The sequence below is a fragment of the Plecotus auritus genome, assembly GCF_963455305.1.
Source record: "Plecotus auritus genome assembly, chromosome: 9".
NCBI lineage: Eukaryota > Metazoa > Chordata > Mammalia > Chiroptera > Vespertilionidae > Plecotus > Plecotus auritus.
In genome coordinates, this window is record NC_137783.1 from 52,962,350 (window position 1) to 52,982,332 (window position 19,983).

The 19,983-nt window shown below is 43.4% G+C and overlaps 1 long non-coding RNA gene across 1 annotated transcript in view; it reads right to left on the reverse strand.

Moving 5' to 3' along the window:
• The window catches only part of LOC308234481, a 39,672-nt gene that overhangs the window by 6,024 nt on the left and 13,665 nt on the right, over window positions 1-19,983 (reverse strand). The gene's annotated exons all lie outside the window — the stretch shown is intronic.

Here is a 19,983-nt window from a genome sequence, read left to right on the forward strand (position 1 = left end):
TCACCTGGGTCATACGGTGACTCATCCCCCAGGAGCTGGGGCTCCTGGGACTCCAGCTACTGAAAGGATAACTCCGATGAGAATTCTTTAGTGCCTGGAAGACCCTTGATTCTGAAATGGCTCTTTTGCAAATAAAGAAGAGTTGACCCTATGAGGACGTTGCTGCAATGGATGCATAAGGGAAATGATTTGATTGTTATGATTTCCCTCGCCAGCTGTTTTACTCCTGCGACCTCGAGCGGTGGGTCTTCCTTCTCTGACTGGTGTGGTGTTGTGCAAAGAGCAGCACATCGAGTCTCGAGATGGGCTCACATTCTAGTTTAACTGTGGGACTTTGAGCAAAGGTCTGGCCCTCAGCTCTCTCACTGGTGAAAGGAGCATCATCATTCCTGTCTACCACTCGGGGCTGTTTGTTGAAGTCATTTAGGGGATGATAAATATTGTAAGACAGTGCTCAAGCTTTCCTGTACATGCAGATCACCTAAGGAGCTTGTTAACATGGAGATGGTAAGAAAAAGCCAGACACTGGTTCAAGGCAGTGAAAGCAGGTTTTCTTCAGTAAAGGAGAGGCCTCTATAAAACAGCACAGCTGGGCTCTGCGCAGAAGTGACTGGAGTTTTAAGGGAGAAAGAAGGTGTGGGGAGGAGACATGCAGGGGCTCAAACAGGTTCAGGGAAGTGGGAAATCACAAAAAGCGGGCTGGGGGGTTGCTCCATGTGATCAGGCCATCTGTGTCTGCTAACTGGCCATCACCCTAGGCCTCTACTCTCCCACAGAGACAGGGATGGGGCCCCAACTGTTCTGATGATTGCATTTCAAAGGGATGGCTCCCAGTTCTTGAGAAAACACTCCTGGGTTTCAGGGATACAAACTTAGACATCTCAGAGACAGAAAGGATTTACAGTTGTAAGTTTTTTAAATGAATGCTCTTAAGAAAAGGGAGGTCAGAGACCTACAGTCAGGTATTTGACTTGAACAAGCTAAGTTCTTTTGCCAGCCTTGAACTTTCCCAGGCCAGGGACTGGGGGAGGGCCAGGCCGCCCCAGGGAAACCGCCTTGAGCTGCTTTGTGAAGTCTAGTGTAGGAGGTGGGCGAAGCCATTAGTGCTGCAAGTTCACAGTTAAGATGCGTTTCTGCATTTCTAACAAGCTCCAGGGGATGCTGATGTCTACTGGTCTAAGGCACACACTTTGAGAAAGGGAATCTCAATGACCCTACAAATCAAAGACAATGTCTGTCGGCTTTGGGCTTGAAGCTTCATTAAGTCTCTGACAAGCATTGGCAGGTTCGTTTTCCTTTATCTGAGAACCCGAAATAATGTGAAATACCGGGAGAATGCAAGAGAGAGTCCTTGCTAAAAAGCCGAAGATTCTCAATTTGGTACACAGTGGAACAACCTGGGGATGCATGTTTACGAAAATCCTGCCCAGGCCACACCCACTGGACAATTCAATCAGAATCTGGGATGAGACCCAGGCAACAATATCTCAAAACTCCCGGATGATTCCAGCATACAGCCAAGGCTGAGAACCATCCTAAAAGAACTCAGTGTCAAGTTTGCTATACCAGAGCTCCCACCTCAACTTACCCAGAACCAGGCTGCTCCCAATAATCTCTGATGAATTTTGGAAAATAGTCGTTAGGTGGCAAGGGTCACGGATGGTGTGGACATGGATGTGGAGGGATCCCGGTCTGGAGCTGGACCTTTAAAATAGAGACTATTTGGATGGGTGCAGAGGGTAAAGAAATGGGTCGTTTCAGGCAGGATCGAGGCCCTGAGCCAAGATATGGCTGGAGGGAAAGAACAGGTATGGATGGGAGAACAGGGAGGAGCCGGTCCGCTTCGTTTATCTGATTGGCTGTCCTCTTCCCCAGTACACTGAGTCCTCAAAAGCAGTGCTCTTTTCTCATGCAGGACTATTTTAAAGTTAAAAACAAACAAGCACCATTTTACTAAGGGGGAAAAAGCAGTTCTCTGGCTACTTTAGTTCTTTTTTTTTTAATGTATTTTTATTGATTTCAGAGAGGAAGGGAAAGGGAGTGAGAGAGAAGAAACATCAATGATGAGAGAGAATCATTGATTGATTGCCTCCTGCATGTCCCACACCGGGGATCGAGCTCACAACCTGGGCATGTGCCCTGACTGGGAATCAAACCGTGACCTCCTGATTCATAGGTTGATGTTCAACCACTGAGCCACACCTGCCCGGCAATTCTCTCTCATACTTTATTTCTCTTTTGCCAGAGCCAGGCATCCCTGTGGGGTGGGGTTGGGAAAGGAAGGTGAGCTGGGGGGAAGAGGCTGTAAGGGGCTGTGGTAGAAGAAATCAGAGGGTCCAACTGAACACTTCTCCTCAGCCCGGGCCACGTTCCCTCATTCTGTTACCAATGTCCCATGGGACAGGTAGGCAGGTATGACTTTGTGAGTGTATGTTTGGGAAAGAAGGAGAAAGAAAAGTTGCCTTGTTCTGCTTTAACCCCTCAAATTCTTTCTAGGTTTAAAGGGGAATGGTCTTTTGTTTAGGAGGGATCCCTGGATTGGCGGGGGAGGGGGAAAGATCCTTTCAAAGACAACATACTCCTTTCCAGGTACCTCTGGTCACCTTTCTGTGTAATCTAATGATGGTCCAGGTCAACCCAACAAATTAAGAGTAGGAATCAATTTTTCCTATATTTAGGACAAGAACAGAGAGTAATGCAGACAGGTTGGCCCGGGAGGACTTTTTCTTTCATAAAATGGACACTTGGGCAGAGACCTGTAAGAAGTAAGGAAGTAGGTCTTATGAATTTTGGAGGAATAATGTTCCAAGCAAGGGGAACAGCAAGTAGAAAGGCCTAGAGGTGGGGATGGGATTGTCATATTCCAGGGACATTTGGAAGGAAGTGTGGCTCAAGAAACATGAGTGAGGAGCAGAGGTAGGAAGTAAGATGCGAAGGTGGTGAGATGGTAGATGCACACCATGTGGTCTGGCAGGCCGTGGTGAGAACAGAATTTTACTGAGAGAGATGGGAATCCACGGGGGAGTCTGGTGAAGAGAAGCAGCCTGATTTGATTTATATTATTCTGACTGCTTGAGACAATACATTGTAGAGATCATAGGTTCCACCAGGGAGACCATTAGACAGCTACTGCAATAATCCAGGCAAGGGATAACAGGAGGTAGACCAGTAGGTAGCAGTGGAGGTGATGAGAAAGTCAGGTGCTGGATATGTGTGAAGGCAGAGCTAAGATTTCCTGAATGATTAGATGTGGATGTCAGAGAAAGAGGAGTCAAGGATGACTGCAAGATTTGGGGCCTAAACAACTGTGCATGAATTTTGCACTAAAGGGGAGCAGGAAATGATGTGGTAAAGGGAAGGTTTTAATGTGCTACAACCGTTACAATGAATACACCGGAGGTGTCAATATCAATTTGGGGTGCATCAAAACAGTGTTAGGGAAAAGAATAAGCTTAGAATGGTACACTCAGGATACAATTTGCATAAAGTTTTAAGGCACGCACAACAGTATTGTTTAGAGCTCCATGCATGTGTGGTAAAGTGTAAAAACACATATGGAATGATAAACAATGTACATCCAGGGTTGAGCACCAACTCTGGTTGTTTCACACTTTAAAATAAAACCTATTTCCCGGGCCAGTCCTAGTCCAGTTAAACCAGAATCTCTGGGGATAAAGCCAAGTGTCATTATTTTTTGTAAAGCTCCCTAGGGCATTCTAGTATGGCGGCAGGGTGAAAAACCACTGCCTTAAATTGAGAAACGACTGTAAAGTCTTACAGAAGCACAAGGAATTTTCCCCTTTTATATTCAGGCCTTGGACAGAGTATGTGTTTTGGAGTTAGGCAAGAGACATAATTTTCAGTCTCGGCCAGGAAATATGAAGAAACTCTCCCAAGAAACAGATGAGCCCAGACTGTGGCCTTTTCATACCCATGGAGCTCCTTGGAGAAATGGCTGATTGCAGGTTTGGGGCAGAAAACGAACAAGATAAGCCTGGAACATATTGTCAAACTAGATATTAAGTACGCTCTTAAAGATTACTGAAGGCTAATAGAAAGAAAGGATCCAGGATCTACCTAGAAAAGATTCTCTCTTGCTAAAGATGGGACAATTTGGATATCTTTAATTGCATTGGATTAAAACACACTGGATATGTTCAAATCCATGAATTCAAAATGATCCTTTAAAAAAAAACCATTTGGATGATGCTAAAAACATCAACTCATTTTAAAACCTGGAAAGTAAAGAAAAAGAAATAAGCATGTATCCTGCGTTTTTGTTACTTCAAAGTAACCAAAGAGTTGATGAGGGAAATTTCTCAGTACTCTGAGCCTGTCCAGCCATAGTTAGAATGGGAGAGGTCAAGGCGTGGCCAGTGGGAGGGGCTGAGTCCCTGCAGATGCCTCTCTGGGTCTGTCCATTGGTCTGTCCATGGGGCAGCTCCCTGCAGAGCTTTTCTGCCAGCAGGTGTTGCCTCTAACTCACTGCACTCTCTTCATCCAGCTAGATGTGCTGGCCCCACTTCCTACTCCAAATGCTCCTCCGGCACAGACTGAGTTGAAATCGTGGGCAGGAGCAGCTTTTTGATAAAGAGAAAAGAGCTCTGAACTAAGTCTCCAGAGCTGTGCCACCATGAAACCCTGGGCCAGTCTCTTCCTTCACTGAGCCTGTCTCTCCATCTGTACCGTGTAGGTGCTGCTCTAGATTTGGTGGCCACAAACCCTATAGTTTCTTCATCAAGACCAAACCTGGAGTCCAGATCTTGGTTCACCTCTGGTGCTGTTGTTACTGAACCGATCCTCCTTGCCTCAGTGGACTGGACATTCCAGGAAAGCAGGGACATGTTGGTCTTATTCTTCCTGGTCTCCTTAGCACTCAGCACTGAGCCCGGTCCTCAATAACTAACACAGCTTGGATGGCACAAGCAACCATAAGTAAAGTCCAACGACCAACAAATAACTGGGAAACACATTGGCAACTCATACTACAAAGGGCTGCTTTTCCAAATACCAGCTCTTAATGAAATAGAAGGATAATAGTGAGAATGCCAGCTTCCTGCCTGTATGTATGGGGCTTGGAAGTTAACCCCCTATCCTAACAACTAGTACAAAGGTGAAAAAAACTAGAAAATCAACAACTCTTCTTAGATCTGTAGGAGAAATGAGGAAACAGGGCAAACTGCTGTCCTCAAAGCTGGGAAGACCAATAGGCAAATGCTGAGAATCACAACTTACCAAAGAGAAATCCATATGAGATACCTCTGTGAGTTCCAGTCCCTGGTGGGAACACCTAAACTGTAATTGAGGAACTGCTGGGGGCTCACTGTGGACAATTCAAGAGTCAAGAATGCCAAGGGGACTAAGTCATAGGCAGACCTCACACTTTATGAGTTTTACCTCCAGAAGCTTGACCAGGTTCTCACAATATTAGAAAAAAGTCCCCTCGTGCTTCTGGCAGGGGGAGAAGAAAAGCAAGTAGTCTGAAATATGTGACTATGGATTGCTTGTGTGTGCGTGGGGGGCGGGGGGGGGGTGCGTGCGTGCGCATGCGCACGCACGCACACACACTACTAAATTGTACCACCGTGTTACTAAAGGACTACTAATGGCAATTCCTTTAACTCAGTACATCATGTTCAGCAATCAAGAAAAAAATGAAAAGGTACACTAAAAGGCAAAAATATAGTTTGGAGCTTCCAGTCCAGATGGCAGAGTAGGTAAATGCTGTGCTTGCATCCTCCCACAACCACCTCAAAATTACAACTAAACTACAGGACAACCACCATTCAGAACCACCTGAAATCTAGGTGAACAGAAGTCTTACAAATAAGCATATAAAGAAGACACACCAAGGCTGGTAGGAGGGACAGAGTCTCTGAACAGGCTGGATTAAAATCAGGAGGGATATCTCGGCTGCAGACATCCCCTGTGAGAAGCGAGGGGTCCTAGACCCATACCAGGCCCCCCAGTTCAGGGTTACAGTGTCAGGAAGAGAAGTCCCCATAACTTCTGGCTGTGAAAACCAGTGGGGATTGTGGCTGAGTGAGATGGAGGGCTTCTGGAGTCCCAGGTATTCCTCTTAAAGGGACTGCTCACAGGCTTACTGGGACTCACTAGCTCTGATATCCAGCACAGGGCAGCAGCTCAAAAAGCACCAGGGACATATAAGAAAAAACTGAATTGTTTGGCATCAGGGCAAGAGCCAGAAGGGCAGCTTTCTCCCAGACAGAAGTGCTGGTAGAGACCATTGTTCCTTTGCTGAGCCCTCCCTCCACTGAGCCAGCAGGCAGGTGCCATATCTGAGTCTCCATCAATCTCCATAACATTGTTAGCCCTGCCCTGGAGATTCCCTGAGAACCTGCCCCACCCAAATTTTGGGCACACCCAAACCATTTCCACTGGCTTTTCCATACACATGGTCTGTCTTGGCTCATGCTACAAACTTTCCTAAAACTCCCAAACAAGCAGTATCTGGCCTCAGAGTGCCTTGTACCTCTCGCTAAGTGGCCCCAGGCCTGGCACTAGTGCAGGGGTGGGCAAACTTTTTGACTCGAGGGCCACAATGGGTTCTTAAACTGGACCGGAGGGCCAGAACAAAAGCATGGATGGAGTGTTTGTGTGAACTAATATAAATTCAAAGTAAAGGAGTGGAGGGGAGAGCAAGAGAACTGGATAGAACAGCCGGATCCGGTCCGCGGGCCGTAGTTTGCCCAAGGCTGCACTAGTGGCAGCCCAACTTGATTCACAGATTGGCCTCTCCTGGGCATCTCCAAGCCCAGCACAAGAAACAGACATATAGATCACTTTGCAACTCATGCTGAGTGGCCTCGGACAGGCCACAAGTGGTGGCTGACCTTGGCCTGCACCTCCCGGAAGGCCTGAGAGCCAGCACACCTGGTGGACAGCTTCAGAACATGCTGAAGCACTACCTAATTGCCTCCACAAGCAACACACTCCAGGGGCAGACTCAGCAGGCACCAGAGCCTCACTGAAGCAAGTCCTGCTCTGTGAAGTCAGCCTCTGCACAGCAGCTTCTCTACAGTGATAGTGATCTGTCATCGCAACTGAATGGCCTGGGGATAAATTCTTCCCAACAGCAATCAAGGATCAACTACAACAGGAGGGTGTATGCAGCCCACACAGGGGTGTGTGTGTGTGGGAGGGGGTGCATCTGAAGTGCAAGCTCAGGTGACCAGGGAAGCTGTGGTGCCTCTAAGCCCTACAGGGCACCTGCTACATAAGGCCACTCTACCAAGACCAGGAGATGTAGCAGTCTACCTAACATATAGAAACAAACACAAGGAGGTAGACAAAATAAGGAGACAAAGAAACGTCTCAAATGAAAGAACAGAACAAAACTCCAGAGAAAGAAAGAAACAATCTACCAGATGCGGAGTTCAAAACACTAGTTATAAGTATGCTCAATGATCTTAGGGAAAGTACATGAACTTAGTGAGAAATCCAACAAAGAGATAGGAAACATAAAAATGAGAATAAAATGAACCAGTCAGAAATGAGGAATACACTAACTGAAATGAAGAACATATTATAGAGAATCAGCCATGGTATAGGTAAAGCAGAGGATCAAATCAGTAATTTGAAGATAATTAAGCAGAAAACACCCAATCAGAACAGCAAAAAGAAAAAAGAATCCAAAGAAAATTAGGACAGTTTAAGGAGCCTCTGGGATAAATTCAAGCAAACCAAACATTCACATCATGGTGGTGCTGGAAGGAAAAGAGAGAGAGCAAGGGATTGAAAATCTATTTCAAAAAATAATGACAGAAAACTTCCCTAACCTGATGAAGGAAATAGACATACAAGTCTAGAAAATGCAGTGTGCCAACAAGATTATTCCAAAGAACCCCACACCAGACACATCATAATTAAAACACCACAGGTTAAAAGCAAAGAGAGAATCTTAAAAGCAGCAAGAGAAAAGCATAGCCTATAAGAAAGCTCCCATAATCCTATTTGCTGATTTTTTCAACAGAAACTTGGCAGGTCAGAAGGGATTGGCACAAAATATTCAAAATTATGAAAAGCAAGGACTTACAACCAAGATTATTCTATCCAACAAAGCTATTATTTAGAATTAAAGGACTGAGAATTTCTAAAATTTCATTACCACCAAATCAGTACTACAAGAAATGTTAAAGGGTCTTCTTAAAAAGAAGGGAAAAAAAAGACAAAAAATACGAATAATCAAATGATAAGTATACATCAATCAACAATTACTTTATTATTATTTAAAATTGATTTTGAGAGAGAGAGAAACATTGATGTGAGAGAGAAACATTGATCAGTTGCCTCCTCATGTTCCCCAACCGGAGTCAAACCCACCACTTTTTGGTGTATGGAATGATGCTCCAACCAACTGAGCCACTCCGGCCAGAGCAACAATTACTTTAAATGCAAATGGTTAAATGCTCTCATCAAAAGACAGGGTGGCACCTGGCCAGTGTGGCTCAGTGATTGAGCATTGACCCATGAACTTGGAGGCCAGGGCACATGCCTGGGTTGCATGCTTGATCCCCAGTAGGGGGTGTACAAAGAGGCAGCCAATTGATGATTCACTCTCATCATTGATGTTTCTTTCTCTCCCTCTTCCTCCCTCTCTCTGAAATCAATAAAAACACTTAAAAAAAATACATACAGTGGCTGAATGGATAACAAAACAAGACCCTTACTTACATATGCTATCTACAAGAGACTCACTTCAGATTGAAAAACACACAGACTGAAAGTAAAGGGATGGAAAAAGATATATCATGAAAATGGAAACAAATAAAAAAGGTTGGGGTAGCAATACTTATACCAGACAAAATAGACTTTAAAACAAAGGATATAACAAGATAAAGAAGGACCCATCATTTCCACTTCTTGGTATTTATACAAAGAAACTCAAAACACTAAATCGAAAGATATATACATCCATATGTTCATTGCACATTATTTGTCATAGCCAAGATATGGAATCAACCTAAGTGTCCACTAATAGATAAATGGATAAAGAACAAGTGCATATATTCAATGGAATATGACTCAGCCATAGAAAAAATGAAATCTTGCCATCTGCAACAACATGGATAGACCTAGAGGGTACTGTGCTGAGTGAAATAAATCAGATAAATGCCAGATAATTTCACTTAAATGTGGAATCTAAAAAAACAAACAAACAAACAAAAACACACACACACACACACAAAAAAAACACACCCCAGACTCATAATACAGAGAATATTTTGATGGTTGGTAGAATGGAGGGGGTTGGGGTAATGGGTAAAACAGGGAAGGGATTAAGAAGTACAAATTGGTAGTTATAGAATAGTCATGGGATGTAAAGTGCAACAGAGGGAATGTAGTCATTAATCCTATAATAACGATGTATGGTGTCAGGGGTACTAGATTTATCAGGGTAATCATTTCCTGAGTTATATAAATACTATCTAATCATTGGTTTGTACACCTGAAACTAATATAATATTGTACATCTACTGTAATTGAACAATTAAAAATTATTTTTAAAAAATCATAGTTTGAAGAGACAAAATGAGCATCAGAACCAGACTGAAATAGGGCAGGGATGTTGGAATTATCAGATTGGGGATTTAAAACAACTATGATTAATATGCTAAGGGATTGAATGAATAAGTTCGACAGCAGGCAAGAATGGATAGACAATGTGAGCAGAGAGACAGAAATTCTAATAAAAAATAAATAAGAGCCCTGGCCACTGTTGCTTGGTGGATACAGCATCAGACTGCACACCGACATAGGTGAGAAAAACAATCTGAGCTGGAGGATATCTCAATAGAATCTTCCAAAACTGAAAAGCAAAGAAAAAAAGACTAAAAATAATAAAACAGGATATCCAAGAATTGTGGGACATCTAAATATTAGGTATAAGATGAATAATGGGAATACCAAAAGGAGAAGGGAAAACAAAGTAAATATTTGAAGCTATAATGATTGAGAATTTTCCCCAGTTAATGTCAGGTACCAAGCCATAGGACCAGGAAACCAAGAGGATACCAAGCAGGATAGATGCAAAAGCAAAAAACACAAAACAAAACAAAAACTACATGTAGGTATATTATATTAAAACTAGAGGCCCAATGCACGAAGATTCGTGCAAGAATGGGCCTTCCTTCCCCTGGCTGCCGGCACCGCCTTCGCTCCGTCCGGAGCCGCCTTTCTGCCTTCCCACACTGCCCAGAGGCCTGGAGCGGCTAGGGCGGTGTGGAACAACTGTGTCGCAAGCATCCCGCCCCACCCCCGGCCACTCTGTGCCTGTGTATGCAAATTAACTCACCATCTTTGTTGTGTTAATTTGTATCCTCACTCCTGATTGGCTGGTGGGCGTCACAAAGGTACGGTCAATTTGCATCTTACTCTTTTATTAGTGTAGATTGTAGAAAAAATGAAAAATCTTGAAAAATCAGAGGAAAAACATTTTGCCTATAGAAGCCATGCAAACAAGATGAGAGTAGGGTATAATTTTTAAAGTGTTGCAGGGAAAAAAAAACGACCAACTCAGAATTCTGTATCCTGTGAAATTATCCTTCAAAAATGAAGGAGAAATAAAGAATTTCTCTGACAAACATAAATTGAGGAACTTTGTTGCCAGTATATTTTCTTGGCAAGAAGTGTTAAGTTTTTTAGAGAGAAGGAAAATAATATAAGTCAGAAACTCAGATCTACATAAATAAAGGAACAGCATCAAAGAAGGAATAAGAGAAGGCAAAACAGAAAATTTAAATTTTTTATTCTTAAATGATCTAAGTTCCATCAAATTTATCAAAATAATAGCAACAATACATTCCATTGTTTGTATTGGAAACACACATATATACACACATATCTATGCTTATGTATGTTTAGGTATAAGTAAACAGCAATGAGACAATAGATGGGAGGGAGGAATTAGAATTTTATTACTATTGATCCGGTGCACAAAATTCATGCACGGGGGCAGGGGGGGTTGTCCCTCAGCCTGGCCTGCACCCTCTCCAATCTGGGACCCCTTGGGGGATGTCCGACTGCCAGTTTAGGCCCACAGGGATCGGGCCTAAACCGGCAGTCGGACATCCCTCTTGCAATCTGGGACCACTGGCTCCTAATTGCTCACCTGCCTGCCAGCCTGCTTGCCCCTAACTGCCCCCCCGCTGGCCTGCTCACCCCCAACAGTCCTCCCTCCCGCCAGCCTGCTTGCCCCCAACTGCCCCCCCCCCGCTGGCCTGATCGCCCCCAACTGCCCCCCTTGCCAGCCTGATTGTCCCCAACTCTCCCCCCCTGCTGGCCTGCTCACCCCCAACTTCCCACCCCCCCCACACACTGGCCTGCTCGCCCCCAACTGCCCCCCCCGCCAGCCTGCTCACCCCCAACTGCCCCCCCTCCCGCCGGCCTGCTCGCCCCCAACTGCCCCCCCCACACTGGCCTGATCGCCCCCAACTGCCCCCACTGCTGGCCTGCTTGCCAACTGCCCTCCCCTCCTGGCCTGATTGCCCCTAACTGCCTCTGCCTCAGCCCCACCACCATGGCTTTGTCCAGAAGGACGTTTGGAAGGTCTCCCAGTTTAATTAGCATATTACCCTTTCATTAGTATGGATTATAAGGTATTCACACTGCCCATGAAATAATATAGTGTTATTTGAAAACAGACTTGGATTAATTGGAAATGTATACTGCAAACTCTAGGGAAACCACAATAAAGAAAATAAATACAAGCAAGCAAACAAACAAACAATACCCCCCCCCCCCCCCAGAAAAGAAAAGACAGCTGATACACTAAGAAAGGAGAGAAAATGGAATCACATAAAATGTTCAGTTAAAATCACAAAAACAGAAAAAAAGTGGAAAACAAAAGTAGGAACCAAAAAAGGCAACCAATAGAAGGCAACGACAAATATGGTAGGTAATAATCCAACTATATCAATAATCATTTTAAATGTCAATGGTCAAAATACACTAGTAAAAGACAGAGATTGTCACAGGTGATCAAAACCAATACCCAACTATATGTTATCTACAAGAAACTCACTTTAAATGTAAAGATTCATGAATATTTAAAGTTAATGGATGGAGAAAAATATATCATGCTAACACCAATCCAAAGGCAATAGAAAAGCTCTATTAATTTCAGACAGAGCAGACTTCAGAGCAAGGAAAGTTATCAGGAATAAAGACGGGCATTACATAATGATAAAAGAATCAATTCTCCATGAAGATAAAACAATCTATTGTGTCACACGTGCCTAACAGCAAAGCATCAAAATACATGAGGCAAGCACTCAGACAGCAAGGAGAAACAGATGAGTCCACTATTATATTTGGATTAGAGGCCTGGTGCATGGATTTGTGCACCAGTGGGGTCCCTTGGCCTGATCTGCGGGGATTGGGCTGAAACCAGCTCTCCAACATCCCCTGAGGGGTCCTGGATTGCGAGAGGGCAGTTCTTGGGTGACACACCCCAGAATTGGGCTCCCTCCTCTCTGGTACTGGGTGCCTCACCCGAGAACTGCAGCTGTCAAGTCACTGCAGCTCGGCAGCTCCTGTGTTGAGTGTCTGACCCCTGGTAGTCAGTGCGCGTCATAGCTACTGGTCGGCCGGTTGAACGGTCAGCCGGTCGCTTAGGCTTTTATATATATAGACTAGATAGATACTTCAACACCTATCTATCAATAATAGACAGATCCAGCTGGCAGATAATCAGTAAGGACACAATTGCACTCAATAACAATTATCAAACAACTGGATATAATGGGCATTTATAGACTACTTCATCCAATAGCAGTAGAATATGTATTTTGCTCAAGCTCACATAAAACTAGAAGTCAATAACCCCAAAATAGCTAGAAATTTCAAAATACTTAGAGATTAAATGGTATACTTCTAAACACATGGGTAAAAGAAGAAATCACAAGAGAAATTTTAAAATATTTTTAACTAGAAGAAAATAAAAATAGAACATGAAAATCTGTGGGATGCAGTGAAAGTAATGTTTAGAGAGCAATTTATAGCATTGAATGCATATCTTAAAAAAGAATAAAGATCTAAAACTACCTTAGAAACTAGAAAAAGAAGAGCAAATTACATCTAAAATAAGCAGAAGAATTACAAATTAGACCAGAAATCAAGTAAAATTAAAAAAAAGGAAATCAATAGAGAAAATCAGCTAAACCAAAAGTTGATTCTTTGAAAAGCTCAATAAAATTTATTTAGCCAGGCTGAGAGAGAGAGAGAGAGAGAGAGAGAGAGAGAGAGAGAGAGAGAGAGCATAGAAATAAAAGAGGTGACATTGCTATAGATCCCATGGACATTAAAAAGATAAGAAGGAAATACTAAGAACAACTCTATTCCCACAAATTTGATAACCTAGGTGAAATGGATCATTTCCACACAAGACATAATCTGCCAAAACTCACCTAAGAATAAATAGACACTTTTAATAGGTCTGTATCTGTTAGAGTAACTGAGTCAATCCATACTAATAAAAGGGTAATATACTAATTAGGGTGGATGTCCTCCGGATGACCTTCCGAATGTCCTTCCGGACAAAGCTGCAGCGGCTGCAAGGGCCAGGGTGCAGCTGAGAAGGGCCCAAGCTCAGGTGGCTGTGAAGGGCCCAGGCTCAGGCCGGCAGTGGCAGCAGCAGGGGAGTAATGGGGGCGGCGCCTTCCCCTGATCCATCAGGTCACCTCCCACAGAGCGAGGCCAGACTGTGGCTTAGGCCGGGGGCCAAGGCAGAGGCGGTTAGGGGCAATCAGGCCAGCAGGAGGGCAAGGTAGGAGTGATCAAGCAGTAGGCAGAGGGGTTAGGGGCGGTCAGGCAGACAGGCAGGCATGCAGGCAAGTGGTTAGGAGCCAGCAGTCCTGGATTGCTAGAGGGATGTCCCAGATTGGAGAGGGTGCAGGCTGGGCTGAGGGACCCCCTCCCTGCATGAATTTCATGCACCAGGCCTCTAGTAATGAATAACCTTCCAAAACAGAAAGTACAGGCAGGCCCAGATGGGTTCACTGGTGATTTCTTCCAAACATTTAAGGACGAGAGTATACCAATTCTCTATAATCTCTTTCAGAACATAGAAGCAGAGGCCAGCATTACCCTAATATCAAGACCAGACAAAGACATTACAAGAAAACTACAGACTAATATCTCTCATTAACATACTAGTAGATACAAAAATGCAAAAACCCTCAACAAAATAGCAAATCAAATCCAACAATATATAAAAAGAATTATATACCCCAACTAAGTGGGATTTATCCCATGTATGTAAGGCTGGTTTAACATTCAAAAATCAATTCATGTAATCAGTCCTATCAAAGGCTAAAGAATAAAAGTCACATAACCATATCAACAGATGCAGAAAAGCATTTAACAAAATCCAAACCCCATCCTATATAATAAAAGGATAATATGCAAATTGTCCCCTCAGGAGTTTGACCAACTGGGAGTTGGACCGCTCACTATGACATGCACTGACCACCAAGGGGTGGCATGGAATGAAGGAACGCCCCAGCTGGTGTCCGGTAGCCAGGGGAAGGGAGGCCCCAGCCGGCAGCTGGAAGGCCTCGATTGACCCTGATTGCCGGCCAAGCCTAGGGACCCTACCTGTGCATGAATTTCGTGCACCGGGCCTGTAGTTGATAATAAAAACCCTCAGTAAACAGGAATAGAGGGGAACTTCCTCAACTTGATAAAGAGTATCTATAAAAATCCTACATAGACAATCATGTCATCTGCTCTCTATTCTATTCCACTATGTGCCTGTTTTTTAAGTAATAGTATGCTATGTCAGTAGCATACTATTCTGATTCCTATAGCTTTGTAATGTAGCTTGAAATCAGGAAATGTGATGCCTATAGCTTTGTTCTTCTTTCTTAGGCTTGCTTTGGCTGTTCAGGTTTTTTTGTGGCTCCATATAAATGTTATGAGTTTTTTAAATATCTGTGAAAAATGCCATTGGAGTTTTTATAAGGATTGCATTGAATCTGTAGATTGCTTTGGATAGCATGGACATTTTTACTATATTAATTCTTGCAATCCAAGAACATGTGGACAGGTTTTTCACTTCCTTGGTCAAATTGATTCTTAAATATTTTATTGTTTTTGATGCTACTGTAAATGGAACTGCTTTCTTTTTATCCCCCTGTTATAATCCTTTTTATTTCTGAAAAGTTGATTAACAATGGCCCCTCTTTTATTTATGATTTTAATAAGTTGAGTATTTTTTTGCCAGTCTATCTAAAGATTTGTCAATTTTGTTGATATTTTCAAAGAATCAACTTTTGATTTTGTTGATTTCCTCTATATATTTTTTCTACTTTCTGTTTCGTTTATTTTGGCATTAATTTTTATTATTTCCTTCCTTCTGTTTGTGTTGGGTTTAGTTTGCTCTTCTTTCTATAGTATCTTAAGGTGCAGGGTTAGGTTACTGATTTGAGATCTTTTTAAATGTAGGTATTTATAGCTATAAATTTCCACTAAACATTGCTGGTTATATAAGTTTTGGTATGCTATGTTTTCATTTTTATTCATCTCAAAATATTTTCTAATTTCCCTTGTGATTTTTTTTCTTTGACCTTTTGTTTATTTAGGGGTATGTTATTTAATATCTACATAATTGTGAATTCCTCAAATCTCCTTCTGTTAGTGATTTCTAATTTCGCTCCATTGTGGTCAGAGAACATACATTGTATGATTTCATTGCTTTTAAATGTTTAGGACATATTTGATTGCCTAACATATTATCTATACTGAAGAATGTTTCATGAGCACTTGAAAAGAAGGTGTATTCGCTGTTGTTGGGTGGAGATGTCTATTTGCTTAGTTGGTTCACAGGATTGCTTTCTTTTTTTATATATATAAATCTTTATTGTTCAGATTATTACAATTGTTCCTCTTTTTTCCCCCCATAGCTCCCCTCCACCTGGTTCCCACCCCACATTCTACCCTTACCCACCCCCCACTGTCCTCATCCATAGGTGTACGATTTTTGTCCAGTCTCTTCCCGCACCCCCACACCCCTTTACCCCCGAGAATTGTCAGTCCATTCCCTTTCTATGCCCCTGATTCTATTATATTCACCAGTTTATTCTGTTCAGCAGATTTTTTTATTCACTTGATTTTTAGGTTCACTTGTTGATAGATATGTATTTGTTGTTCATAATTTTTATCTTTACCTTTTTCTTCTTCTTCCTCTTCTTACAGAATACCTTTCAGCATTTCATATAATACTGGTTTGGCAGTGATGAACTCCTTTAGCTTTTTCTTATCTGTGAAGCTCTTTATCTGCCCTTCAATTCTGAATGATAGCTTTGCTGGGTAGAGTAATCTTGGTTGTAGGTTCTTGCTATTCATCACTTGGAATATTTCTTGCCACTCCCATCTGGCATGCATAGTTTCTGCCGAGAAATCAGCTGACAGTCGTATGGGTGCTCCCTTGTAGGTAACTATCTGTTTTTCTCTTGCTGTTTTTAATATTCTCTCTTTGTCTTTTGCTCTTGGCATTTTAATTATGATATGTCTTGGTGTGGTCCTCTTTGGGTTCCTTTTGTTTGGGGATCTCTGTGCTTCCTGGACTTGTAAGTCTATTTCTTTCACCAGGTGGGGAAGTTTTCGGTCATTATTTCTTCAAATAGATTTTCAGTATCAAGCTCTCTCTCTTCTTCTGGCACCCCCACAATTCGGATGATGGTACACTTGAAGTTGTCCCAGAGGCTCCTTACACTATCTTCATATTTTTGGATTCTTTTTTCTTTTTGCTTTTCCGGTTGGGTGTTTTTTGCTTCTTTGTATTTCAACTCTTTGACTTGATTCCTGCGATCCTCTAGTCTGCTGTTGGATCTCTGTATATTATTTTTTATTTCAGTCAGTGTATGCTTAATTTCTAGTTGGTCCTTTTTCATATCCTCAAGGGTCTCACTAAATTTATTGGCCTTGTCTAGAAAATTCTTGAAAAACCTTATAACCGTGGTTTTGAACTCTATATCCAGTCATTTGCTTTCCATTTCTTTCATTTGTGACCTGTTTCTTTGTCTCCACATTTTGGCTGCTTTCCTGAGTTGACAGAGTGGCTTTGTGTGCTAGGTGTCCTATAGGGCCCAGTGGCTCAGCCTCCCCAGTTACCTGAGGTGGACACTCTTGGTGCACCCCTTTGTGTGCTGCGTGCACAGTCTTGTTGTAGTTAAGCCTTGATTGTTGTTGGTATCACTGGGAGGAATTGACCTCCAGGCCAATTGGCTGTGAGGATCAGCTGTGTCTACGATGGGAGAACTTCTGTGCTGGAAACACCCTTATGAGGCAAGACTTGCTTCAGTGGGGCTTTGGTGCTTACTGAGACTGCCCCCTGAGTGTGTCCCTTATGGATCTGAGGAGTTGTAATCTGGATGGTCCTACTCTGACCCCTGGGTACACTGGCTCTTGGATCTCCAAGGAGGTGCTAATTTAGCCTCTGCCTGAGGCCACCCAGCAGGAGCTATGGAGAGATCTGCAGATTCCTCTTCTTTGTTTGGGTTTTGGAGGTGCCCAGATGAGGCCCAGCTGTGAAGCAATGCAAGCTGCTGTGGGGCATTGGGCCTTCTTTTGGATGTTCTGGGTCTCTCTGACTCAGCTGCAGTTTGTTAGGTAATTTTAGATGGCAAAGGGCCAGGCCATTCATATGCAAAGCCTCTGCACACAGCTTGGATGGGGCAGAGTCTCAGGGTGGAGCAAACAACAATGGCTTCCCATCAGCCCTTCCCTAAGAGGCCCCGGGTCTCAGTGTCCCATGGTAATTGCTGCAAGCACCTCTGAGAGAAAGCTGCCCTCGAGTTCCGCCCGCTGCCAGACAGTCCATTTTCTCCCCGTATGAGTCTGGGTCCCCAGAGTCTCACCCGGAACTGGAGTTCAGGGCAGTCGGGAGCTTGTGTCTCCCTGCGGATTGAAAAAGCCAGCCGCGTACTCAGTTGCCAGCCCTCTCCACGTGCACGTGCCTCTGTACCTCTGCACTTTATTTTCACACCTCCTCTGAGTCTCAGTGTGCTTTTCTCTTCCCTCCTAGTTGTAGAATTTCCACTTAGCCAGCCTTCCTTTGGTTCTGGGTGATGTCCTTTTTTCTTTTAGTTGTAGTTTTGAAGTTGTTGTGCGAGGCAGCAAGTTCAGGTGTTTACCTATGCTGCCATCTTGGTTTCTCCGGATTGCTTTCTTTATATCTCTCTCAGATAGTTTGTTGCTAGTAGATAAAAATGCAACTTATTTCTGTATCTTGATTTTGTATCCTGTAACTTGACTTAATTCATTAGTTTTAGCAGTGTTTTATGGAGTCTTTAGGGTTTTCTATATCATATCATCTGAAAACAGAGATAATTTCATTCCTTCCTTTCTGATTTGGATTCCTTTCATTTCTTTTTCTTGTCTAATTGCTCCAAGTAGGACTTCCAGTACTATGTTGAATAGAAATGGAGAGAGTGGCCATCATGTCTTGTTCCTAATTTTAGAGGAAGTACTTTTAACTTTATACCATTCAGTATATTAGCTGTGGGCTTGTCATGTACAGTCTTTATTATGTTGAAAACAGTACTGATGTTGCCAGTGGAAATGGTGTCCTTTCAAGGGGTTGTGAGAAAAGCATTCCAGGGAGGAAAAGGCTTAGTGGTGAGGTTTATTGAAGAAGCTGGAGCAACACAAAGGACTGTCCGGGGTCAGCTCTGGTGTCCCATCTCCACCCATCCTTCCATGACAACAGTCCAACTTTGTCTTCATCAGGCCAGGAAATAGGGCAAGCATCCAGACATTTTGCGCCATTGGTTCAGTCCATTTCTCTGTCCTCATCCAGCCAGCTTAGTCTATGTTCTCAGCTGTGCTCGGCCAGCGCTGTGCCCAGGCCTATATGGCCATGGGCCCCAGGCAGCTGCTAGGGCCACATGGCTGCTATGGAGAGGAAATGCACGCTACTGAGCAAGCGAATAAGAGAGAGAGCTCTTTGGTTATATTGTCTCAGGCTTGGGACAAGCTAGGCATCTCTTCAAACTAACCAATCAACTTCTCAATCCTTAGCAGGCTAGTCCTCCCTTAACCAATCCATTTCCTAGATCTTCCAGGGTTCTGTGTCCCTTATCCAACCTGATCCTTTTCCCAGGATAGATGAGCAGGCCTTTATGGTCCCCTTTGGTACAGGCCTCACAGTAGAAGCACCTCCCCTGTGCCATCTTGGCTTCTATTGGGCATGTGCCAGCAGAGAAATTCTCCTGTTTTTATTCTTCCCCTGGTAATGATCCTTACTGCCTGCTTAGGGCAGTGGTTGGCAAACTGCGGCTCGCGAGCCACATGCGGCTCGTGAGCCACGGTTTGCCGCTCTGTTGACTAATGAGTTTGCCGACCACTGACCTAGACTCTGGATTCCAATAATTACAGGCTGTTGTTGATAGGGGCTTAAATCACAAGGAACAACAACAGCCTGTAATTATTGGAATCGAGAGTCTAGGTCAGTGGTCGGCAAACTCATTAGTCAACAGAGCGGCAAACCGCGGCTCGCCAGCCGCATGTGGCTCGCGAGCCGCAGTTTGCCGACCACTGGCTTAGGGCATTAGGTCCTGAGGGTAGAGGATGCCCTGGGGAGTATGTGAAGCTGTAACTTCCTAGTGAATCAAGCAGGCTTATTGTCCGATTCAGCTTCCTATTTTATTATGCTTAATAATGTCTGATTCCCTGTGCTCCCTTTCTTTATTAAATACCTAGCTTTCTATGTGAACACCTCTGCATCTAATTTGATGAGAGTTTTTATCATTAAAAGATGTTGAATTTTATCAAATTCTAAGTGTACTTTTTCCACACATCAACTTTGCTTACATCCCATTGGGCAGGACTCAGGGCTGCACTTGATTGCAAGGACGGCTGAGAAATGTAGTCTTTCTTATGGATGGTTTTGTATTAGCTAACCTTTGGTGATTCTGTCACTTAAAAAAGAAAACAATGAATTTGAGGGTTCAACCAAGCAGT